At 53.4% G+C, this 14,691-nt stretch overlaps 1 protein-coding gene across 1 annotated transcript in view; it reads right to left on the reverse strand.

Annotated features, from left to right (window-relative positions):
- DISP3 (dispatched RND transporter family member 3) overlaps positions 1-14,268 on the reverse strand; it is a 33,009-nt gene extending 18,741 nt beyond the window's left edge. The window contains exon 1 of the mRNA XM_065738186.1: positions 14,197-14,268. The gene's annotated coding sequence lies outside the window, so the exon portion shown is untranslated. The remainder of the gene's footprint in view (positions 1-14,196) is intronic.
- Between the last annotated feature and the right edge of the window lie 423 nt (positions 14,269-14,691).

Below are 14,691 nucleotides of genomic sequence, written 5' to 3' on the forward strand. Positions count from 1 at the left end.
TGCCCATCAGTCAATTGCTCGCTCCTCTCATTGTATTCTTGTCTGGCTGTATGCTGGACATTTTGTCCAGAAAGATATTGTGAGAAACAGTATTGGAAAGCTTTACTGAAATCCAGAAAGATAACCTGAAAACACATCCTCCCTTCACACTGAGCCCTCTGGGTTGGGATTGACAGGCAGTGTCAGCACGCAGCCCAGATGCCACAAAGCCTGACCTGAAGATCTGGGCTCAGAAAAACCATTGCAGAAAAAAGACATATGGCCGTGAAGAGACTCACACCTCCCATGGGCACAAACACCCACAGCTTTATGGAAGGGGCCAGCAACGCCGGCATCCAGCTGACAACTTGTTCTGCCTCTTCATGGCCACAGCAGCGCTGCGGGTTAGAAAGAAGACAAGGAAGGTCTCCTTGTCAGAGCCGTTTTTTCAGTAGCAATGGGCCCTGCTGTCCAAAGGAGCACAGAGGCCATCTCACACCAGATCTGAGCTCCTCTCTCAGCCTGAACACGGGGCACCAGCACTGCACAGCCCAGGGGATGGCAGTCATGGATGAACCAAGGATGAAGAGCTAATGGCCTCAAGTTGTGCCAGGGGAGGTTCACATTGGATGTCTGGAAAAATTTCTTCTCCGAAAGAGTGGTTGGGCACTGGCACAGGTGCTCAGGGAGGTGGTGGGGTCACCTTCCTGGGGGTGTTCAAGAACTGTGGAGATGTGTTACTCAGGGACACGGTTAGTGGGCAGCATTGGTGGCATGGGAATGGTTGGACTGGAGGATCTTAGAGGTCTTTTCCAGCATTAGTCATTCTATGATCCTAACACCTCCATCTCTGCACTCCCTGTTTATCCAAGGCACCCCTCATGCCTTGCTGCAACTTCCCAGACTGGAGTAATGAATGAAGCTTTTAAAACACTGCAGGGCTACGGAGCACAGGGTTGAAATAATGACATCTCCCGTGAGCCTGGCACATTGCAAGATAGAAGGGACAAACCCAAACCTGGGAGAGCTGAGATTAGCAGGAGTTTGGCCCCTGGCTGCAGATGGGGGAATCCAGCTCAGACTCCATCAGCCCTGAGGGTGTTGTCACTCACTTGCTCTCCAACCACGCAAACCACCCATGACAATTCTTTCTTTTCTATGAATTCCAGGATAGAAGAAAGTCACTGACAAGCCAGGGAAAGGCAGTGACAGATGAGGAAGCTAATTACATCCGACCTGACTAATTAATGCCAACTTTCAGATTAAAAAATCCTCACCAGTGTTCCATTTCAATTACTCAGTTGTTCCTTCTTAGAGGAAAAAAGGAGCCCTGTGCATCAGTGAGCAAGAGAGAAAAAAGGAAAGAAAGCACAAGGCTGGAAGGGGAGGGAAGACTTTCTGTAATATGGGAGATTCCTATCGACAAAATAATTAAACTTCACATTTGTTTCTCCCATGGGCAAAGCTTTCACAGCAGAGACAGCAGCTTTGTGATCCTATCTGTATTCCTGAAAACTCTCTGAGTTCCTACCAAAGGCAGCTTTCAGCCCCTTTACGAGCTATGTAAAGTTCCTCTAAGAGGGAGAGAAATGGGCTCTGTGCTTGCAAAATCAACCTAAGAGCATCCAGCTGCTGAAAAAAAAGCCACATCTCTAATGATGTGCACTTGATGGATGGACAGAGCTCCTCCCAGGCCCTGTCATACTGAAGGATGCAGTACACAGCTCTGGCCACGCAACGTGGCTGCAGGGCATCATTAATGCACATCCACTCCAAAGCAGAGCTCCACAGTGATGCTGAGGCTCAGGACCCAGAGTTTTCCTCTGTGCTTGTGTCAATAAGACTGGTGGGGAAGTACCAGTTACACAAACAACAACGAAATGCTGTCTCAGGTCCCTGCTCTCCCTTTATCAACACAGCTGTGACAGAGTGCTGCCATGCCCTCTGCCAATGCAGACAAGTCTCACTGCCTATCATGAGTGCAGCAAATGAGGCAGCAGGAGGTACAAGGTGCAACTTCTGGCCCCTTAATTGGAGGTCTGACTTACAGAGGTGTTGCACTCCCAGAAAAGCAAAGCAAGCTCAGGGCACCTCACACTGGGCTCCTGATCCCGAATCTCCTGGAACTGTCTTGCAAACAGCAGCTTAATTCAGCCTGAACACACAGCTCAGAACCTGGCTCAGTGTGATACGAGCCTGGAGACGCACACGATGCTAAAATAGACCGGTTCAACTGCTGGCTGGGCTGCCTCCTCCATTATTAACCAAACAGATCTTTTCCAGCTGCATAGCACTATGCAGTGACAAGGTTTTCATCTCTTTCTGTGCCCTTTGCATTTCCCTTCCCTCCTCTGGAAGATGCACAAAACCACTGCCAGACCCCAGCACTCTGCAGCTCAGAGTGACATCAGGACCCAGCAGTGCTGTTGGGATCGCACTGCAACGATGGGGCAAAATAAAGAAGTTCAACTACATGGTTTTAAATATCTGTGTATAGCAAAGCTCCATCCTTCATTTCACACGCCTGGAGGAGGCAAAGTAGTAGTCGGGGCCCTACAGAGGGTGGAGGACTGGCACAGCACCCTGGCTTTGTGCAAGAAGTCAGCATGCACTAACTCAACAAGGTGCCCCTTTCTGGCTGCTGTCTGTGTCCCCTCGCAGAGGCTCTCCCCCTGGCTCAGGAAAGCATCTGGCAGAGGAAGGAGGCAGTCAGTTCCACTGACCTGTGCCACCGAGCTCTCCTGACGGCACCTGCATGGTGTCTGGCAAGCTCTGATTAGGCCTACTCATAACTACAAGCCAAAAACAGTGTGGAACGATTAGCTGTAAAGTCAAGCACTCACCAGTCAGGAAATGCCAAAATCAGGGCTGACACAGCATCCTTAATTCACTCCCCTTCTGTAAACGCTTTGCAGTGCAGTTTTTCTTCCAAGCCCAGAGCCCGAACACGGGGGCTCTGACCTCTGCCAGTGTGTGCAATGGATGATGCTTCCCCAGCCCAGCAGCCATTCGCTGCCTTGTTCTCTCCTCATTGTGCAGCGTGAGGTCTCACGCCTCATTTCCTGCACGCTGCTCGAGCCTGGTAGCTCAGAGCCACAGTTATTAATTTCCTCATGAGCTTTTTCAGCCCTGCGTCTCCTGACAGTGGCTGAGGGCTGAACACGCAGAGCTGAACCCAGCTGTCTCCGAGGAGGGGGTGCTGCAGCACCCATCTGGCAGGTACAGGTGCTCAGGAGATCAGAAGAATGAAAAAAAAAAAAAAGGAGGCGTTTGTTTGTTTGAAACAACAAGATACCCAATTTCTTAGAGAGCACAGAACGGCACAGATGTGAAACAAACTGCAAACTGCACACTTTGTTCTGCAAGAGTAATTCGAGTGGAAGCATCGAGCGTAACCGTGACCGTGCAACACAACCTCTGTGCTGGGTAAAGACATCCAAGCTCTGCAATGAGCCAATCCCACAGAACCAAAAAATGGCTCAGGTTGGAAAAGACCTTCAAGTCCAACTGCAACCAAACCATGCTGCCCTAACTCTACCAACCCAGCGCTGAGTCGTGTCCCTGACCACGACATCCAGATGGTTTTGAAACATATTCATGAAGAGGTGTTAACCACTGCTCTGCCAGCCAGCACCTGGGGCACCCTGGTAAGGCCTAGGAGTGCCAGAGATGGCATGGACATCAGCTCTTTCTACCTCCAGAACAGCCACGTGGACAAAGGACAGGATGGAGAAAGGGAATGCAATGTCAGCATCTGGCGAGGGGTTGGTGGGAAAGGTGTGATCCACGCAGCAGTGTGCAGCACAAGCAACATCTCTGTTGCCTTCTGAGATCACAGGAATCATTGCAGCTGGAAAACACTTCTCAGACCCCCAAGTCTGACCCCAGCCCACCCCACTGTGCCCACCGACCACATCCCTCAGTGACACTTCCCAAAGGAGTCCAAAAAAAGGCACACACCTTATTGCAACTAATGACTGCAGGTGTTTGAAGGCAGCTTACCATCTCAGGAAACACGCCTTGCAGCTCCATGTCATGTTTACCACCTGAGCTCCTTGCTCGTGCTAATGCCCCACTCTATGGGAACTGCTGAATCACGGCCTGAACCACTGATGGATCACCTGAGCTGAGCACTGAGTCAGCTGCAGGAGCACAGGTGAAGGCAATGCACCTGTGTGACCAGAAGGGATGGAGTCTGGCTCCACCTCTCCCAGACCCCACTTAAGGGCTGACCACCCCTGGGGAAAGATCTCTTGTTGGAGATCCCAAAAAGAGTGTTTTGAGTGAGCCTTGACTGTCTGCAAAAAGTGAGCCTTTCTTTATTAACTGGTTGTCTGTTTACCACTCAGATAAGCCTTTCAACATATACCACCCACTCCATTATTTCCTGTGGATGCTATTATTTTTGGGTTACTCACCCTGCATCCACTGTCACTCTGTGATGGACAAGCAAGCTGAGACCAATGTGATTCTGCTGCAACAGCCCTGCATGGTGCAGAAATGACTTGGGCTCTGTCAGAGCTCCAGCCACCTGCTGCTGCTGCGAGAAGGGCTGGTCTGAAATGCTGTGTGCCTTTGGGTGTCCTGACACAGATTTCAAAGCACCCTGGGTTGCATTGAGCTGCAGCCCATGCTAACTGCCTCGTTAAAGGGGGATGGATTCCCAAGCTCCTGTGCCTACCACTGAGCACTTGTGTTGGTAACAAAGCTGCCACAGATCATTAAATACAGATGGCTGTCACGAGCAGGGCTTTGTGAGGCTGTCCCAGGGAGCATCACTCAGTCTCTGGCCCTGAGACAGGGTTAGTGAGCGTGGCGGGGATGGGCTGGAGGTTGGAGTGGATGATCTTAGTTGTTTCTTTCCACCCTTAACCGTTCTGTGATTCCCAGGCCACAGGGAGCAATCACGAGCTCCCAATCCTCTGGAATAAGCTGCCACCCCCAAAGCCCACATGCTGCTCTCCTCAAGCTCCCCACGCTGCTGTCCTGCTGCCAGCCCCTGCCAGGCACTCATTATTCCAGGCTCCCCAGCTCACATCACCACGACTGCTGGCACTGCTCTGTGCTCAGCTGCATGGCTCCCAGCTCTGACCCTGCTCCCTGCAGTGGGAGGAAGCACGAAGACAAGGGCTGGCTGTGTGCTCTGCTCCATCTGCAGCCCCCAGCAATAGTCTGAACAGTGTGCTCGCTGTGCTCCCAGCACTAACCCCAGTGCTCCCTCCTGAAGGGCCCTCCCTGTAAGCTGCAAGTCCACTCTTGAGAAGGAGGAGAGCAGTTTCCTTCTCGCTGTTCACATGGAGCACTTTCTTGCCAGCAGCCAAAGCAGCGGTGTGTGCTGGGGGGACCTGGTTGTGTGAACAGCAATAAGAAAAGGAAACTTCAAAATGCAAACCAGAGGTGTGTTGGTCTCTTCTCTTGGGTAACACTGACAGAACGAGAAGCGAAGGCCTTAAGTCTCACCAGGGAAGGTTCAGGTTGGATGTCACAAACTTTCTTCTCAGAATTGGTGATGCACTGGCACAGGCAGCGCAGGGAGGTGGCAGGGTCACTGCCCCTCTGCACGGGCTCTGCTCCGTGCTCCGGAGGTACAGGCAGAAGGAGGTGAGCCAGATGGGTTGGGACACCTCGCTCTGATGGATCCCAGGTCTTGCCTTTTCAGTGCCACAATTTACTGACCTCAAGAACTGCCAGATTCACCCCAGCAAGGCTGTAAGGTCTGGTGGGAACACGGCATCTGTGGCATTTCAGCCACATCTGGTTCTTCAGCACAGCTTTCCACATAGCAGCATGAAAGAGGGATGAGCGATAACAGAATCAGACTGGCTTGGGTTGGAAGGAACCTTAAAGATCACAGAGGTCCAACCCCGTGGGCTGTGTGTACTCCACCAGCTCAGGATGCCCAGGGCCCATCCATGGCCTCAAGCACGTCCAAGGATGGGGCACCCACACCTCTGGGCAGCACTACCAGAGCCTCACCTCCCCCTAAGGGAGGGAGTAAAGCCATACCCATTGCCATAGATGTATCATTGCAGCTCTGTGCACTGAGCTAATAGACACGGCCTCTTACTTCTGCCAACGTGTGGGGCTGGTTTTTTTGGTGACAGTTCATCCTGACAAGTTGGGTGGAAGTAACTGCAGCAAACCTTGCTCTGCTGTCACCCATGGCAATGTTAATCCTGCACAAGGGGGGCTCAGAAGGTTGGATCTTGGCAGGCATACATCTTTCTTACTGCTCCCCTCCCATGGAAACCCGGTGCTTCTGGAAATAGATTAATTTGCACTGCTTCTCCATCTTCTCAGGATCAGTGGAAACTGGAAGTGGAAACGTAAAACCCACAGACTGGAAAGGCTCTGAGTGCCGCAGCTGCATGCTCCCAGGCAGGACCTGGGTGAACACAAGAGGGAAAACTTCCTGAGGGGAGATGAGAGGGGAAGCCTCTGTGCCTGAGCAGCACGTCAGCAGATCCCCTGCCGGCACAAAGGCTTAAAGCTTGCTGCCAGCTGCAGCAGCCATGCAGAAACTCACATTAAATGCTACCACAGCTCAGTGAGCACAGTCCTGCAGACTGCTAGCAGTGGAGGGGGCCGGCTCTTGGAATAAGCAGACAGGCTTTAATGACACATTAATCTCAGGGAGAGTCCAGGATGCTTCCTAACACAGGCAGGAGCCACAACAAAGAGCTGTTAGTCCCTGAGCAATGGAGGGAAATACTGCTGCCAGCAAAGCCACAGTGCCCCTTCTTCCTCCCAGCACAGACCCACAGAAGCGTGATTATTTCTAGCACAGGCACAGTTCAGCACGAGGCAGTTCACCCCTATTCCCTCTGTGCCATCAGGAGCTGAGGGGGTAACAGCCACGTGAGCTGCAGGAGCTCAGGTTTGTGAAGGGCAACCACACAGCCCAAAGCCTACTGGGGGACTGCCATCTGGAAAACGTTTCAGGAGACGGCTCCCTGTTCCTTACTGCATCCCATGCTTCTCATCCCCAAGCTGAGATGTTACTTGTGCTAATTACAGGACCAAGTCGTGCAGTTCCAGCACTGAAACAAAAATGCAGGGAGGATTCACGGACTGACAACAGATTTTTCCAGCTTTCCTGCTGCAAGTCACATCACCTGCTTGTGAAGGGCTTGTACACTGCAGGCTGAAACCCAACCTTCCATCCTTTTGTGATATGCCTTGTCCCAGAGCCTTCTGGCATCCCTCTCCACAAGCAAACACAGTCTGCTCTTGTGATTTCCAGGGACTCAGCTCTGCTGCCCCATGCTGGAGTGGAACTGTGCCCAGCAGACCCAGTTGGCTGAGGAAGGGAGCAAACTCCCTGCAACCTCTTCCCAGATGAGTCAGAGGAATGGAAACGCAGAGCAGAGCTGGTGGGAACGTGGGCAGGTGGTGCACGCAGGATGGTTTGGCCTTGTGTGTGCAAGATCTGGATCCCGAAGGAATGACTTCCCCTACAGTGCATCACTACATGAGAGAAGAGAGAAATACAAGAAATAGCAAGACGACTGTAAAGGAAATGACATCACAGTCTTAATCTGCCTCTGCCTCTTGCAGAGCAGCTCCTTTCTCCTGGAATCTAAATAAGGTCAATACCACTTCCATAGAGATGTGTGCTACGAACCCAACGACATCACTGCTGGGCAAACCCCATCAACCAGTTGGCTCTGTGCAGCAGACTTACAGGAACGAAGCTCCTTGCTTTCAATTTAAGCAGTGCCACGGGGGACAAAACATTTACTTGCAGATGAATCTTGCTCCTCCTTGTCACAGGACGGTGTTTTACAGCTCCCTGTGACGTTGCTGTGTTTCCTCTGTGCACAAGTACATCAATTATCAGACACACAGAGGAGCTGGAGGCACTGAGAAGTGCTCAGTGGGTCCTGCAAAGCCACAGTTTGCCATGCTTGGGCCTTTGGTTTGGAACCTGTGATGTGTTGGCACCGTGCACCACAATAAGCCAAACCCTGCACAGTCCGAGAAACACCCCAAGCTTTCCAGCAACAGAGATTTCAAAACAAGCTGTTGTCCACACTGTCCAGGCTCACCACCCTCTGTTTAAACGGAGCCCACTGCTTTATTGAGTCACTTTCACGCTCCCGTGGGCCTGTCTACCTCTCCATTTCAACTCAGCCATAAAAATTGGCCGGGAGATGGGACTTGGTGCTTGAGTTGTTGGTTGGAGTGCAAGCAGGAGGGGTGCAGGGCATGGAGGCAGGGGACGTGTGAGGACAGCGTCTGCCCAACCTGATTTCCAAGCAGGAGGCAGGGCTGTGCTGGGCTCACAACGCAACTTCGGGCTACGTTCAATCTGAGTTTGCAGCCCTGTCTTCTGCAGGAATTCATTTGCCTTCTTAAAAAGGGGAACAAAAAGACAAACGATTCAATTCAAGGAATCAAGCGCGTTGCACGTTCAGCAGTACCCAAGCAGCAGAGAGGATTAGGATTTTTTTTATTATTATAATTTTTTTTTTTTTATAAATGGTTTCCACAGACCTTAATACAGCACTCAGAAGCAATTCATTCTCAGCTCCTGGGCACAAAACAGAGCCAAGAAACAAGTCAACATATAGCACATCCCCCTAGGAGCAAAGAGCGCTTCGCATTTGTGCATCATACCAGCTTTCATCGGAGACTGCATAAACCCTCTGCAAACACCTATCAGATCCAATTCCCTCATTCCTCTGGGGACACAGGGCGGATTATATGCAAGTTTACCAATGAATTAAGCTAGGCTCTGCTGTCTAGCTCCAGTTCTGCTGGAATTGAGCCACAAGTTTTGCTGACTTTAACAGAAGCTAAATACAGACCAGGCAAGTCACAACTAACGCTGCTGAATGGCTCCTGGGTTTAACTGCCCCTGGGGGAGCAGCAATGGCACCCACAGCTCCGGCACTGACAAACGGTGTGTCCAAAACTCAGAGCCATTTTTAGTGCGTGACCTTCCAGATCTGCTCCAAGTCATTAGTGGCAGAGCAAAAACAAACCCAATTCCTCCCAGACCCCTGTGATAATAACCAGATCTCCCACTGCCTCCCATGCTCCACATCATGAAGTGTAAAGGACTTAACACGTGGCAGAGCTCAGTTACACTGACACGTGAACTCCCTTCTCTGCTGCTGGGTCCAACCCCAACCATCCCCACCATGCCCACTGACCACGTCCCTCAGTGCCACATCTCCATGGTCCTTGAACACCTCCAGGGACAGTGACTCCACCACCTCTCTGGGCATCCTGTGCCAATGCCTGACCACAAGGCAGGATGCCCTCTTGGCCACCTGGGCACACTGTTGGCTCGTGTTCAGCTATCACCCCCAGATCCTTTTCCTCCGTGCATCTTTCCAGCTCACCCACACGGTCACCTCAGCAGGCAGATCCCAGGATCGCATGTACACAGGGGGAGTGAGATCGCAGCCACTGAAGCACTAACATCCCCAGCCTGAAGTCCAGGCACAAAGTAAATCATGCTCACCTCTTCCACTCCCACATATAGAAGCAGATAGTCAAGATCAGCAGCAGCTTATAAACCAGACGACTGCCAGTATGTCTTTCACCCCCCACAAACACATTGGCCTCTCCCCCTCCTCTGCTATTTATGTAACAAGAACTGCCTTCTATTCAGGAGGAGCCGTTCTCTATTAACAGAGCTTGGCAAAGACAGGGAATTAACTGTGCCAGCTTGCAGCCTGCTGCCTTAAGGCAGATGGCAGGGAAAGCATCCCAGCCTTGTTCCCCAAACTGCTTCCCCCAGTGAGCAGAGAGAACTCAAAACAGGAAAAAAGGGTCAGGTGCTGAAGGCTGCAGCCATCTGGGCAGGCAGTGCAGCCCCCCCATGGAGGCAGATTGCAGCAGCCATGGCAGAGAGGGCACAAATGGATCCAAAGTGAAGTGTGGAGATCCAGCTGCAGCAAAACCCAAGCTCTTGTAAAAGGACAGCATCTCAGAACCACAGAATGGTTTCAGTTGGAAGGGGCCCTAAAGGCCACCAGGTCCAACCCCATTGCACTGAGCAGAGACACCCACAGCTCCATTGGGCTCACAGCCCCTCCAGCCTGAGCTTGGGGGTCTGCACCACCTCTGGGTAGCCCGTGCCAGTGCCTCACTGCCCTTTTTGTAATTATTTTTCTCTTATATCCACTCTAAATCTTCTGTTTGAAACCATATCCCCTCGTCCTGTTCCATTTCCCCTTGTCCCATCATCCCTACCCAACATCTATTACATCTTTGCGACATGCCTTGCCAAACTCGTTCTCACCATCCGTGTTTCTGATGGCGTTGTACTCCAGTGATGGATCTCTCCTGTTTTTCAATACTACAGAAGTATGACTCAGAGGCAGCGTTGAGATGTCAGAAAACGTCTGTCCTGGGGCTGCAGAGGACAGTTAATGACAGCGTGATGGGCAGCAGGGCCTGAAGTGATGTTCTTCCAGGTGCTGAGCCAGGCTGGGGGTAGGCCTGGTTAAAGCCAGCTAACCACAAACTGAGATGTATTACGGGCTGGGGTCAGCAGGGAGCCTGTTGCTGACTTCACCTACAGCTGGATGAAGCTCTTAACTCTTGTGATGCCCCTGAATTATTCATTAAGGGCCAGACATGGCAATCCATACTCACACTGCGCTTCATCTGTCCTTTAAATTGACTTACATTAGTCTGAGTCACAGGCACTACAGCACTCCTTAACGGCCTCACTGAATGCAGTGCAGCTATTCATGAAATCAGGTGCTCTGCGGAAGGAATGAGGCAGGATCCAGCCCTTAGAAAAGACATCAGTAAGGCCACAACTCGCAGAGAATTCACCCTGCATCAAGATGAATGAACTGGAGTAAATCTGTGTGAAATCCATCATCTAAAGAGATGGCCTGTTCTGTGGCATCACAGGGGAGATGTGAGGGAGAGCTGGAAACTCATATTTCATCGCTGGGCTTCATCACGAGGTCTGGAAGCACGCTCTCCAGCCCCTGGGCATGGACTCAAAGAGATGCACACACCTCGGGGGGGTGAGGGGGGGGAGCGGGGGGGAGGCTGCACTGCCCTACAGAGCAGTGAGAGGAGGGAGGCAAAGGGCACATCCAGGTCTCTGTGACAGCGCAAGGAACACGCAGGCTGCTTGTCACCATAGTGCTGTGCCACCCCTGGGACTCCCACTGCCCCAAGCCCCCACCCTGCTGCTCCCATTCTGCAGTCCCACCCCAAGTGACAGCACCACTGCCACTATGGAGAGTCACAAAGGTTGGGAAAGACCTCCAAGATCATCCAGCCCAACCCCAACGCCAACCCCGCTGTGCCCACTGCCCACCTCCAGGGACAGTGACCTCACCACAAACCTAGAAATGCAGAGGCACAGAGAAATCTGCCACCCCTCCACGCAGAGTTAATCTGTTCAGTGCTCGTTTATGTCAGTGCTGGGTAAGATTAGAGGATTAAACCAACTGTATGCTAAATACTCTGTGCTAAAGAGTGCTGGGCCCGGATTTACTGCACGTTGGTATGCAGAGATCGTGGTGACATCGCCCAGAGCCCGGGGACACGCAGCAGGACCTGCTCAAACTTCAGAATTCACAATCACTGCTTATCCAGATTTCCCAAATGCCATCAAGGTATGAACTCCAATCCCTCTCCAGCTTCAGCCACGCTCGCTCACTAAGCACTTGTACCCAACAGGCAAGCCCTGCTCCTGCAGCTCTTATCTCAGAGCGCTGATATCACGGGAGGATTTCAGAGACCCCATGCTTTTTGGGGACGTGAGGTGGTAATGCAGTGTCTGCACACTCCTGCAGTGCCAGGTCCCACTGCACTCCATACAGTCCCCCACACACCCGTCCCACTGACCCCCAGCACAGCCTGAACAGTGGCACGTTACGAGCACTTCTTGTTGACAGTGCAGAAATGACAGATGCAGAGCTCTCAAAGTTGTCTCGGAGCAGGAGCACTTTTCCTCTCGGCCTGACAAAGGCGTTTGTGATGTTTAATTCATAAATGCGTAGCAGGCACAAGATCTTGGGAGGAGCAGCCATGGAAACAGTGGGTATTAGGAGGAATGTTAGCACCTAGCAAAGGTTTGCTCCCCAAACAGTGAGACTTCAGTGTGAAGTCCCTCATTTCAGGCTCCTCCCCATCACGAAGGTTGGAAAAGACCCCTGAGATCCCCAAGGCCAATCCTCACTGCCTGCATCCCTCAGTGCCACACCTCCACGTTCCTTGAGCACCCCCACCTCCCTGTGCAGCTGTGCCAGTGCCTGACAGTGTCTTTCCAGAGAAGAAATCTCCCCTACTTCCCAACCTGATCACACAGGTGCTGTCCCCCTGGCTCCCTGTGACAGTGCCTTCCTGCAGCACTGCATGGAGGCAGCACAATAAGGGCATCTGTCAGAACACCAGCGCAGTGCCAGCGAGCTGAATCCAGGGGCAGACTTTCGGCTTTCTTGTGTTTGTTTCTTAACCCAAGGATGGATTTGGCCCCGTACACTGCAAACACTGAGTCACAACGTTCCCCAACGGGTGGTTGGCACAAGGCTGCTTCCCAAAGGTTCTCACACCCCGTACTGCTGCTGAGCATTGCTCCGGGCCGTCTGTCCTTCAGATTCCCCCGCGTGCATTGAGGTGAAGCAAACACGGATGGCTCCTTCCTCCTTGAGAACTACTTCGTGGGTACCCCCCCTTCTGAGCAGTGCACTTCCCATGAGAATACAGCGGGTGTTCTCAGGGGCAGTGGGAAGAAAAGGGGGATGGACAGATGGATGTTTCACTGCATTACGCATTTCTATTCCACCTTTGTTGTCTTCCTCACTAGCTCACGTCTGTTTTATTCCAGGCTCGGGGCCCCATCAAACTCTCAGGCTCCAAAGGGGTAAAGAGACCGACTTGATGATGCTAACCTCTGAAGATGCACCCGATGTGATAAAAGAAGTGCAGCTACTGAAACGTCTCCCTTCAATACGGTTATTGTGTTGCTAGGTTTCCATCCACACAGCTGAAAAGAGCAATCAAAGGAAGCCGATGCTGCGGATAATATCTTTATCAACACTTCACTAGGTGGCTGGGCAGGGAGAAGGGTCCCCTGAGCAAAGTTCTACCGCTGAGGATAGAGAACTGGTTTCAAAAGCTCACCCACATTTTCCTTCGAAATTGTTTTAAGAAAACAAAACAACAAGAAAAAATCGCGGAGCTTTTCTGGCAGCAGCTCAGCATGTGCACGCGTGGCTGTGCGGGCAGCACGGCTCTGTTCACTGCCACTGGGACTGCAGCACTGCTCCCTTCCCGAGGCACAGCTCCTCATCCCACCCTGCACCACGAGGAGGGCACGCAGCCCCGGCACCACACGAAACCCCAACAGGCGATGCCATCCCGACAGCTGCACGAGCATGCAAGCAGCACGGGATGTGCAGGTTGTGCCCCCACTGTGTCCTCCCCCCATCTCCCACTCCTTCCCGAGCACTCAGCGTGCTTTTAGCCATCTCAGTGCCCTGCCCCGTGGCCCTGCTCGTTTTGGGGATGTGCTGACCGATGAGGGTCAGCAGAGCACCGGATACACAACACCATGGCTGTGTTGTCTCCGGGTTCGCTGTCCTTGCTTGTTTTGGGTTTTATTTTGCTGGGTGACTTTGGAGAGCACCTGGAACACAAAGGGCTCCAGGAGTGGGATGCAGTGGGGACAGCTGCTAAGCAATGCGGTGCCCCCACCAAGCGACCCGGGCTTTTTAGGGAGGAAAAACCCATTCTGCCACGAGTCGGTACGAAACAGAAAGGCCACCCTGCCCCATACATCCCCTGGACGCTGGACAGCAGCTGCTGGGAGAGGTGGGGAGCGAGCGGACCCACTGACACCCCGGAGCCCATAGAAACGCGGGGATGGGGCCGCCCCTCCGTCGGGCCGGGGATACGGGGTGCTGGCACCCAACTTTCCCCCCTCCCCCGGGAGAAGAACGGCGCTCTGTGGAGGCAGCCTCCCGGGAAACGCTCTCCTTTGTGCATATTCATGAACTCTGCCGAGCTCGCAGGGAGAGAGTTGGCTGAACGCACACAGCTGAGGGGTTGAGCTGGGAAAAAAATAAATAAATAAAGGGGGGGGGGGGGGGGGAAGTGAACTGAGGAAGAGGAGGAAAAGGGGAAAGGAGCGACTGCGAGAAAGCACCGCCCGCCCCACGGCCTGCGGGCGGAACGGACCCCCTCGGACCCCCACCCGCAGCTCCGCGCTCCCCCCGCCCCGCACTCACTCACCTCCGCAGCCGCGGGGCCGCTCTCCCCGGCTCCGCTCTCCTCCCGCCCGCAGCCCTCACTCCGCCGCCGTCTCTTTTCTCTCCTCCGGGTTCCGACCGCGGTCCTCCGCTCCCCGGGGTGGGGGTGGGGGGGGGGGGGGCGGCCGTCAGCCCCCGGCGCTGCGGTGCCCGCGGAGCTCGGCGCGCTGTGCCGCTGTCGCCCCTCCGGGCTGAGGGCGGCGCTGCGGCCGCGCTATAAACGCTGCCCCGCGCCCCCCCCCCCCCCCCCGCACCGGAGCCGAGGAGGGCGAACCGCGCGCGGGCGGCTCCGTGGGATGCCCGGACCCCGCGGGAGGGGCGGCCTTCGGGGTGAGGTTACGTCGGGAGGAGGGAATGTCGGCCGTCAAAGTGTTGGGAAGTTGTGGCAGGCGCTGTGGCTCTGTGTCCTGAGGTCTGGGATGTAGCGCGGCTCCTCGATGCTCTCCCAGTGGGATAACGGCGTTCCGAGGCGGAGCTG

This window comes from Cyrtonyx montezumae, unplaced genomic scaffold, assembly GCF_038088225.1.
Source record: "Cyrtonyx montezumae isolate F1298 unplaced genomic scaffold, pur_monq_1.0 scaffold_21, whole genome shotgun sequence".
In the NCBI taxonomy this organism is placed as follows: domain Eukaryota; kingdom Metazoa; phylum Chordata; class Aves; order Galliformes; family Odontophoridae; genus Cyrtonyx; species Cyrtonyx montezumae.